At 46.8% G+C, this 8,985-nt stretch overlaps 1 long non-coding RNA gene across 1 annotated transcript; it reads left to right on the top strand.

The window, feature by feature from the left end:
* The first annotated feature begins 6,871 nt into the window (after positions 1 to 6,871).
* Positions 6,872 to 7,721, top strand: LOC121873510. The gene is made up of 3 exons (XR_006090259.1): positions 6,872 to 7,006; positions 7,170 to 7,301; positions 7,682 to 7,721. It is a non-coding gene; the product is annotated as an uncharacterized LOC121873510 (long non-coding RNA).
* Positions 7,722 to 8,985: the final 1,264 nt, after the last annotated feature.

Raw genomic sequence — 8,985 nt, 5'->3', positions numbered from 1 at the left:
TTTCAAGTAGTTCGGCAAGTAGGTTGGGGTTAGAAGGAGCAGGTTGCTAGTTAGGGGCAGGTTGCTGCCAGGCAGTGCTGTGCAAGGCTGGGTTAGGGCAGGCTAAGTGCAGGCTGGCTAGGGTAGTTAGGCTGGGTTAGGCAGGTTGGGCAAGGGTTAGGCAGGCTGGGCTGCCAGGCAGGCTGGGCTGCCAGGCAGGCTGCTGCCAGGCAGGCTGGGTTAAGGGAATAGGCAGGTCACAACAGGCTAGGTTAGGCCAAGGCTAGGCTAGGTTGGGCTAGGGGCTAAACAGGGCAGGGCAGCGCAGGGCAGGTTGCCAGGCAGGCTGGGTCAGGCAGGCTGGCTGTCAGGCAGGTCACAGGCAGGCTGGGTTGCCAGGCAGGCTGGGTTGCCAGGTGCAGAGGCAGGCTGGGCTGGGTTAGGGCTGGTCATTAGGGCAGGCTGGGCTGGGTTAGGCAGGCTGGGTGCTAGGGGCAGGCTGGGTTAGGCAGGCTGGGTTGGGGCTGTGGCAGGCTGTGCCAGGCTAGGCTGGGCTGGGCTAGGGCAGGCTGGGCTGCCAGGCAGGCTGGGCTGCCAGGCAGGCTGGGCTGCTGGTTAGGCAGGCTGGGCTGCCAGGCAGGCTGCTGGGCCAGGCAGGTTGCCAGGCAGGCTGGGCCGGCAGGCAGGCCAGGCAGGCTGGGCTGTCAGCAGGCTGGGCTGGGTCAGGGCAGGTTGCCGCTAGGGCGCTGGGCTAGGCAGGCTGGGGTCAGTGGTAAGCTGGGCAGGCTGGGCCAAAGGCAGGTTGCCAGGGGCTGGGTTGCCAGGCAGGTCAATAAGAGGCAGGTTGCTAGGCAGGTTGGGTTGGGGTCAGGCAGGCTGAGCAAACAGCTGGGCTGCCCAGGCAGGCTGGGCTGGGTCAGGCAGGCTGGGCTAGGCAGGCCGTTAGGTAGGGCTGGGTTAGGCAGGCTGGGCTGGCAGGTACAGTTAGTTAGGTTGGCTGGGTAGTGGCAGGTTGGCCTAGGGTAGGTTGGGGCTAGGCAGGCTGCTGTTAGGCAGGCTGGGTTGCCAGGCAGTATTGGGTTAGCAGTTGCTGGGCTAGGCAGGCTGGGTTAGGCAGGCTGGGTTATAGCTGGCCAAAGGCAGGTCAATAGGCAGTTGCTGGCCAGGCAGTACAATAGTAGGTTGCCAGGTGGGCTGGGTTAGGCAGGCCAGGTACTAGGCTAGGGGCAGGTTGCTGTCAGGTGGCTAGGTCAGCAGTGCTGGGTTAGGCAGGCTGGGTTGCCAGTAGGCTGGGTTAGGGCAGGTTGGGCTAGTAGGTTGGGCTGGGTTAGGCAGGCTGGGTTAGGCAGGCTTGGGGTTAGGTGGCAGCTGGGCCAGGCAGGCTGGCTGCCAGGGCAGGCTGCTGGGCTAGGCAGGCTGGGTTGGGGGCAGGCTGGGTTAGGCAGGCTGGGGCTAGCAGGCTGGGCTGTAGGCAGGTCAGGCTGGGTTAGGCAGGCTGGGCTGGGCCAGGCAGGCTGCGGTTAGGGCAGGCTGTCAGTAGGCAGGCTGGGCTGGGCTAGGCAGGCTGCGCTAGGCAGGCTGGGCTGGGCCAGGCAGGCTGGGTTAGGCAGGCTACAGGCAGGCCACAGGTGAGTGAAAACAGGCATAACAACAATAGCAGGCAACAACAGGGCAGGTCAAAGGAAAAACAATAGGCAATAACAATAGGCAGGCAAACAGGGCAGGGAAATAGGCAGGCAGTCAATAGGCAGGTCAACAACAGGTTAAATAGGGTCAGGTCACAACACACAAAACACAAACAACAACAAAAAAACAACAACAAAAAACAACACACAAAACAGGCAGGCATCAAATAGGCAGATCAACAAACAGGGCAGTAACAGGCTAGTCAGGTCATCAAACAGGCAGCTCAACAACAGGCAGGTCAATAACACAACAAACAAACAAACAACACCAAATAGGCAGGCTGGGTCAGTTATATCAGTGTCAACAGGCCAGGCCACCGTCAGGCAGGTCACAGGGCAGGTCATCAACAGGCAGGCCAACAGGCAGGTTGGCCACAGGTAGGTCAGTCATAGGCAGGTTACACAGGTTGTCAGGTAGTTGTCAAGAAAGGCACACAATAGGGCACAATAGGGAGAAAGGCTGCTAGTTAGGCTATGTTACAGGTTGAAGCTGGGCTACTAGGGGTAGTTGGGGCTAGGTAGGTCAGTTGTCAGGCACACAGGGTAGGCTGGGTTGCTAGGCACAATAAGCTAGGTGGCTAATACAGTGGTGTCACAGGGCAGGCTGGGCTAGGCAGGCTGGGTTGGGTCAGGCAGGTCAGTTAGGGCAGGCTGGGGTCAGGCCAGGCAGGTCAGGTAGGCCAGCCTGCCAGGCAGGCTGTCAAATAGGTAGCTGGGCCAGGCAGGCTGGGCTAAGCCAGGCAGGCCAGCCAAGAAAGCAGGCTGGGCCAGGCAGGCCGGGCTGGGGCCAGGCACAGGCCAGGCTGCGCTGGGCCAGGCCAGGGCTATGCTGCCAGGTTAGGCCATGCTGGGCCAGGTTACAGTTGTTGCCAGGTTGTTATGCCACACACACACATATGTCATTGATCCACAGTCATGATTTTGTTTTCTATTTCTCTTAATTTCATACCCTTCTACCACTTTTTCATTAATTTTTTTCATGTTAATGAAACAAAACAAACAATACACCATTGAACTGCAAGACTACAATAGTTATCCCAAAAACTATAAAACTTTCTTCATAACTGGAATTTCATCTTCTTCATTAATATATAAGGTTGGACTGAGATGGTATCAGATATTGTTCTCCAGAAGTTCCACTAACAGATAATGTTCATGCCCAGCGGTCCTGCCTCCTGCATCCACTCTCACGCCTCACACCAACGTTCCCAAACAGAATGGCTTCAGTTCAGGTGTTAACTATGAAATTTGAAACTTAAAATTCATCAAAACCACCTCAGTATATTTATAAAACTATTGTACCCACTGTCAACAAATTTCACAAGCAGAATCAGTCGTAACGCTGTACAATAATGACCTACTCTGATCTTGAGAGAAGGTGAGGTAGTCGTCCACACAGTTACCCTGAGTCGTAGGTGTTAGTACTACCTCCACTACGTCCAGCCTGTGGAGGAGGAGAGGGCGGGGGAGGGGAGTTGTTATTAGGGGGAGAAGGTGAGGGTTGTTATTACACAGGTAATGTTCAGGATACTGGCAATTAACTCACCCAACTTGGCAGGCACGGAGGCAGGTGAGTGATATAGGGCAGGTGGTATATGCTGAAGGACTGCAGTTGGGACTCTCCAGGCATGTCCAAGTTGTTCTCAGTGCTTGCTCTCCACAAACTGAAGCTTTGGCTGAGGGGTGAGGGGGGACAGGGAGGGGGGGGAGAGGTGAGGGGCAAGGAGGGTATTGGGGAGGTTAGGTTAGATTAGGCTAGGTTAGGTTAGGCTGCTTAGTTAGTTACGTTAGGTTGTTACCACTGTTTTCACTTCATGGTACCCTGGCTTCCTTTCAACACCACTGTTACCCTCTGAGACCCACCACCCACTCACAGTCCTTCTGACTCACCTACACCACCCCACCACTGAGCATCTACCCACACCCACCTCTGGTCCTGAGACTCACCTGGTTCTTCCCACACTCATTGAGCATCCACTCACCATTCTGCCACCACTGGAGACCCACCTCACATTCACTGAGACCACTGTCACTTTCACACCACCAGCACTCCACCCACACCACTCATGTTCACTGAGATCTGACCTGTTCACCTCATCTCAACCGAGACCACCTGTCTGTTCACACCTGGCTGTTCATTCTGATCACAAGCAACACTAAAATCGAAAACCACAGCGATCGTTCTGGAACCACACACCTCAGCTGAACCACCTGGGTTCATATTTGATGGTTTCAAAATCTAATTAGGTAATACTAACTCATTTTAAGCTAGTAGACAAAATAGCACAAATAGAGTTGAAATTCTTAAGGCCTCGCTATAGTAACATGTTAGAGTACCGTGTTGCCTCAGAGTCACCCAGGGACAAAATTAACACAAAATGATATATACAGATAGCTTGGTGGGTGGCGACCACTTCCTGCCTGCCTGCCTGCCGGCTTGCCTGATCACCTGCCCACCCAAGATATGACTCTCTTGACTTTGTCGCCCTCCCCAACATACACACACACAGTGAAACAATTGTTCTCTCTCATTATCTTGTGAGTTTTAAGGCATACTTTCTCCTGAACTGCAAAAAGAGGACCAATTATAGTTCTTGGAGTGTTTATGTCACCCTCCCAGACTTCCACCTCCTGCACACAAGACAATAAAACCACCTGTAATTACCTCTATGCTACTACCTAAGATTAAACCACCTAGTTGAGGACATTGAAGTGGATTATTTACCCCAGATGACGTGTGTGTGTGTGTGTGTGTGTGTGTGTGTAGCGGTAGTAATAAGAAGTATTATAGTTCAGGCCGCTACGCATACATACACAGTCACTCTTATAAGGGCCGTCATTGCGAGCTAATCTTCCAGCTCGTGTGTTTGAGTCCGTCTGTCTTGGTGCTTAATCCTTCGTCTACATAACAGGAGCAACATCGTCATCCACCCTTCAGAGCTATTGTACTGTTGTGCTTAACTCAACCATCTTAACCCAACCCATCTTAACTCAACCCATCTTAACCCAACCCATCTTAACCCAACACCATCTTAACTAAATCATCTTAACCTAACCCATCTTTAACCAATTCCAGCTTAACCTAACCCATCTTAACCTAAACAATCTTAACCTCAACCCATCTTAACCTAACCCATCTTAACCTAATCTATCCTGGTCATTCCTCACAGCAAGATTGAGGATTGGGAACGAAGAGAAAAGCGAAGAATCCAATCATCCCACAATACCCGAAGGCCAATTCGTAAAGCTGAAATTGAGGATACTGGATGAACATTGACCGATACTGATGGATGACGAGATGGGTGTGGGTGTGGATGTGGGTGTCGTCCATTCATCACAAGCCCAGCAGGTCTCTCTAATAACGCCAGAACTGATCGCTTTGAGTTTTCGATTTTAATTGTTTTCCAAATTTTTTTAACTTGTAATGAGTGTCAGGGTGTAAGGGTGTAGTGGGTCTCAGTGGGTGTAAGTGGGTGTAGGTGGGTCTCAGTTGGGTGTGGCGGGTGTAGGTGGGTCTCAGGGGTATAAGTGGGTGTAGGTGGGTCTCAGGTGTAAGTGGCTGTAGGTGGGTCTCAGTGGGTGTAAGTAGGTGTAGGTGGTCTCAGGGTGAGTGGGTAGGTGGGTCTCAATGGTGGGTGGGTGTAGGTGGGTCTCAGAGGATGTAAGTGGGTGGTAGGTCTCAGAGTGTAAGGGGTGTAGGTGGGTCCAGAGGATGTGTAGGGTCCTAGAGGTGCAAGGGCAGAAAATGAAATTCTGACAAACAATGTAAGTTCAGGTAACAGGTAACAGTGAATTAAGTGTGTGTTGTGTGTGTGTGTGTGGCAGGTCAAGTGTTCATCAGCGTGCTCACTCTTGTTCTCTGACAGTGTCCATGTTCTTGTTGAGGTTCAAGAACAACGAGTGCCAGGCTGTCTCAGGTGACACTGGCATCTGTTATCACCTGCCTCCTGTAGCAAGTGGGGGCGAGCCTTCAGGAGAGAGTGTGCCCAGGGTTTTGGTCCATGCTGTGTTAGTGAGTACTACGTGTCTCTCTTGAGTTTCACCTCCCCCGTTAAAAATATACTGAAATATTAGCATTTTGGGTATATTCTTTGTTTAAGTAGGCTTAACCCTAACCTAACCTAACCTAACCTAACCTAACGTAAACCCCAACCTAACCTAACCTAACCTAACCTAACCAATCTAACCCAACCTCCCAATACCCTCCACCCCTCACCTCCCCCCCGCCTCACCCCCCCACCAGCTGCTTGGTTAGGAGGCAGCACTGAGAACAACGGGACATACCTGAGAGTCCCAACCACCCGTCAGACTTCAACGCCGCCACCACCTGCCCCTATATCTCCACCTCACCTCCGATACCTGCTAGTGAGTTAATTAACGAGTATCACCTGAACATTACCTGTATATTAACCCCCTCACCTTCCCCTCACAACAACTCTCACCCTCCGTCTCTCCTCCACATGGACGTAGGAGGTAGTATTGGCACTACCTCACGACTCAGGGTAACTGACGACTACCTCACCTTCTCTCAAGATATCAAGTGGGTCGTGGCGTTACGATCGATTCTAACTGTGAGTTGTTATTGATAGATTTTGATAGTTTTATAAATATACTGGTGGTTTTTGATAGATTTTTATGGTTTTAATAGATTTTTTTTGGTTTTTAAAAGATTTTTGTGGTTTTAATAGATTTGATTTTAATAGATTTTTATGGTTTTAATAGATTTTTTACAGTTTTTGATAGAATTTTTGTTTATAATATATTTTGATAGATAATATTTTTAATTTCATGGTTTTCGATAGATTTTCATGATTTGTAATTAACTTTCAACGGTATTTGGTCAATTTTTAATTTTATAATAGTAATAATAATAATAATAATAATAATAATAATAATAATAATAATAATAATAATAATAATAATTACTAATACATCAATTTATTATCCCGTAGCACTTAGATGTAGATCCCGGGGTGAGTACTCTCACTCTCACCTTCACCACCAGTACTGTCTCCTCCGCCAGGTGGAAGGTAGTCTCTATGATCACCAGACCAGCTCTCTAGTAGTCTCTCTCATGTACTACCTCAAACTTACTTTTCTTGTCTTGCTGTACACTAATTAAGATACAGTAACATGGTATGCCTAACTACTGCTGTAATTTGCTGTAATACTCCCCCTCCCCACTGTATCATACTCTTCCTCTCTTTCTTACAGCACCTTCAGGATGTGGCCAGTACTTCACCACAACTATGGGCACTATCAAGGGCTGGAACCACGACGGTATCTATCTGTCTAACCAGAACTACGCTATTTGTATCAGGAAAGACGTCGACAGCTGTTCCGTGATAGGTTTTTGCTGCGCGTCTAAAAAAGTGGCGATTTGATTAAATTTATTCTTTACAACTATTACCATTACTATTACTACTACTACTACTTACTACTACTACTATTTACTACTACTTCTACTACTACTACTACTTCTACTACTACTACTACTACCCACAGACGACGTACCTGGACAACAGAGATGTAATATTTCGGCCATTCTGTGACGACACCTTTGAGTGGCCCTACAATGTGAACGGTTTACCTGCCACGTCCTTCACCTGCATCAGTACACCTGCCTTCATACCCTCCGTGAGTCTACCTGTATGATGATGATGGTAACACTACAATCACTACTGTTGTTGCTACTATTACTACTACTTTTACAATTACTGTTACTGCTACTACCACAAATAATAATAATAATAATAATAATAATAATAATAATAGAGAGAGAGAGAGAGAGAGAGAGAGAGAGAGAGAGAGAGAGAGAGAGAGAGAATGAAAGAAAGAGATAAAATAGACATTGAGAGAAAGACTGAAATAGATAAAATGAGGAGAAAGAGATAAGAGAGGCAATGAAATAGAGAGAGATAGAAAGTAAGATACAGAGAGAGAGAGAGAGAGAGAGAGAGAGAGAGAGAGAGAGACTTAGGACCACCACTCACCATTCCTTTCTCTATGGTCACCAGGCGCCCCTCACTGTGTCACTTCAAGGCCCCAACTACCTCTTCAGGACGACCGATTTACCAATGACCACACCGACTCCACCAATATCACCAGGCTTCACCCAGAACCCATGTTGAAGGCCTAACTTGAAAACGTTACTTGGAGTGGGACTTGTGGACGGTATCTGTTGGAGTGGGACTTGTGGAGGTATCTGTTGAGTGGGACTTGACCGCCGCTCCTAGTTAAGTTAGCCTTCATATATTGTGAAAGAAAATGAAAGTTCAATTATGAAAGAAAAGTTTCAATTTTTAGATAACTATTATAGTCTTACCAGTTTATTAATTCTGTGATGTTTTATGTATTAGTCTATTTATTTGTGTTTTCATTATTAACTATTTATGAAGAATTTGTTTATATAATAGCCCATCTTCTATCAAATTACGCCTTTGAATGACAAAATTTAAGACGCTAACCTAAAACATAATTATTTCCAGAAGAGAATAAGTAACAGTAATTAACAGAGTCTTAGTGAAATAATTACGTACAATTACTGACAAAAAAAAATAAATTTTAAAAGGAAAATCAAAATAAAATCAATATTTGCAGAAATTTTACTTACATCTTTAATTGAATACTATAATACGTATATGTCATGAAGATCCACAATGAGTGTGTGTGTGAAAAATCAACCAACACATTAACAAATAAAAAGGAAGTAAAAGAAAAGATATTTAAAAACTTGATGAAGACAAGTGGAAGTGAAGAGATAAGAGATAATTGAGAAATAAAGAGAGAGAAAGTCTAGGAAGCAAAAATCATAACTGTGATGTGACTATGTATATGTAATAACTGTATATGTGCCAACTGTATGTGGCCAACTGTATATATGCGGCCAACTGTATATGGGCAGCTGTATATGTGGCTAACTGTATTTGTACAACTGTATATATGTAATAACTGTATATGTGGCCAACTGTATATATGGGCAGCTGTATATGTGGGATAACTGTAATATGCCAACTGTATGTGGCCAATTATATATAATAACTGTATATGTAATAACTGTATATATGCATAACTGTATATATGGCCAAATTGTTTTATATCATCAACTTATTAATATTATTATTATTATTATTATTATATCATAAACTTTATTTCTACTACCACTACTACCACCATCTTCACTACCACTACTACCACTATCACCACTACCACCAGCATTACCAGTGTTCTCAGTCACTAAGGTTCACCTACCAGAACTGTAATTCAATCTCAACCCAACTTAATCTAACCTAACCTAACCCAACTTCAGAATCAGTGCTCT

Source organism: Homarus americanus, unplaced genomic scaffold (assembly GCF_018991925.1).
Source record: "Homarus americanus isolate GMGI-L3 unplaced genomic scaffold, GMGI_Hamer_2.0 scaffold48962, whole genome shotgun sequence".
In the NCBI taxonomy this organism is placed as follows: domain Eukaryota; kingdom Metazoa; phylum Arthropoda; class Malacostraca; order Decapoda; family Nephropidae; genus Homarus; species Homarus americanus.
Note: the sequence above shows the minus strand (reverse complement) of the source record. Positions and strands in the feature narration are given on the sequence as shown.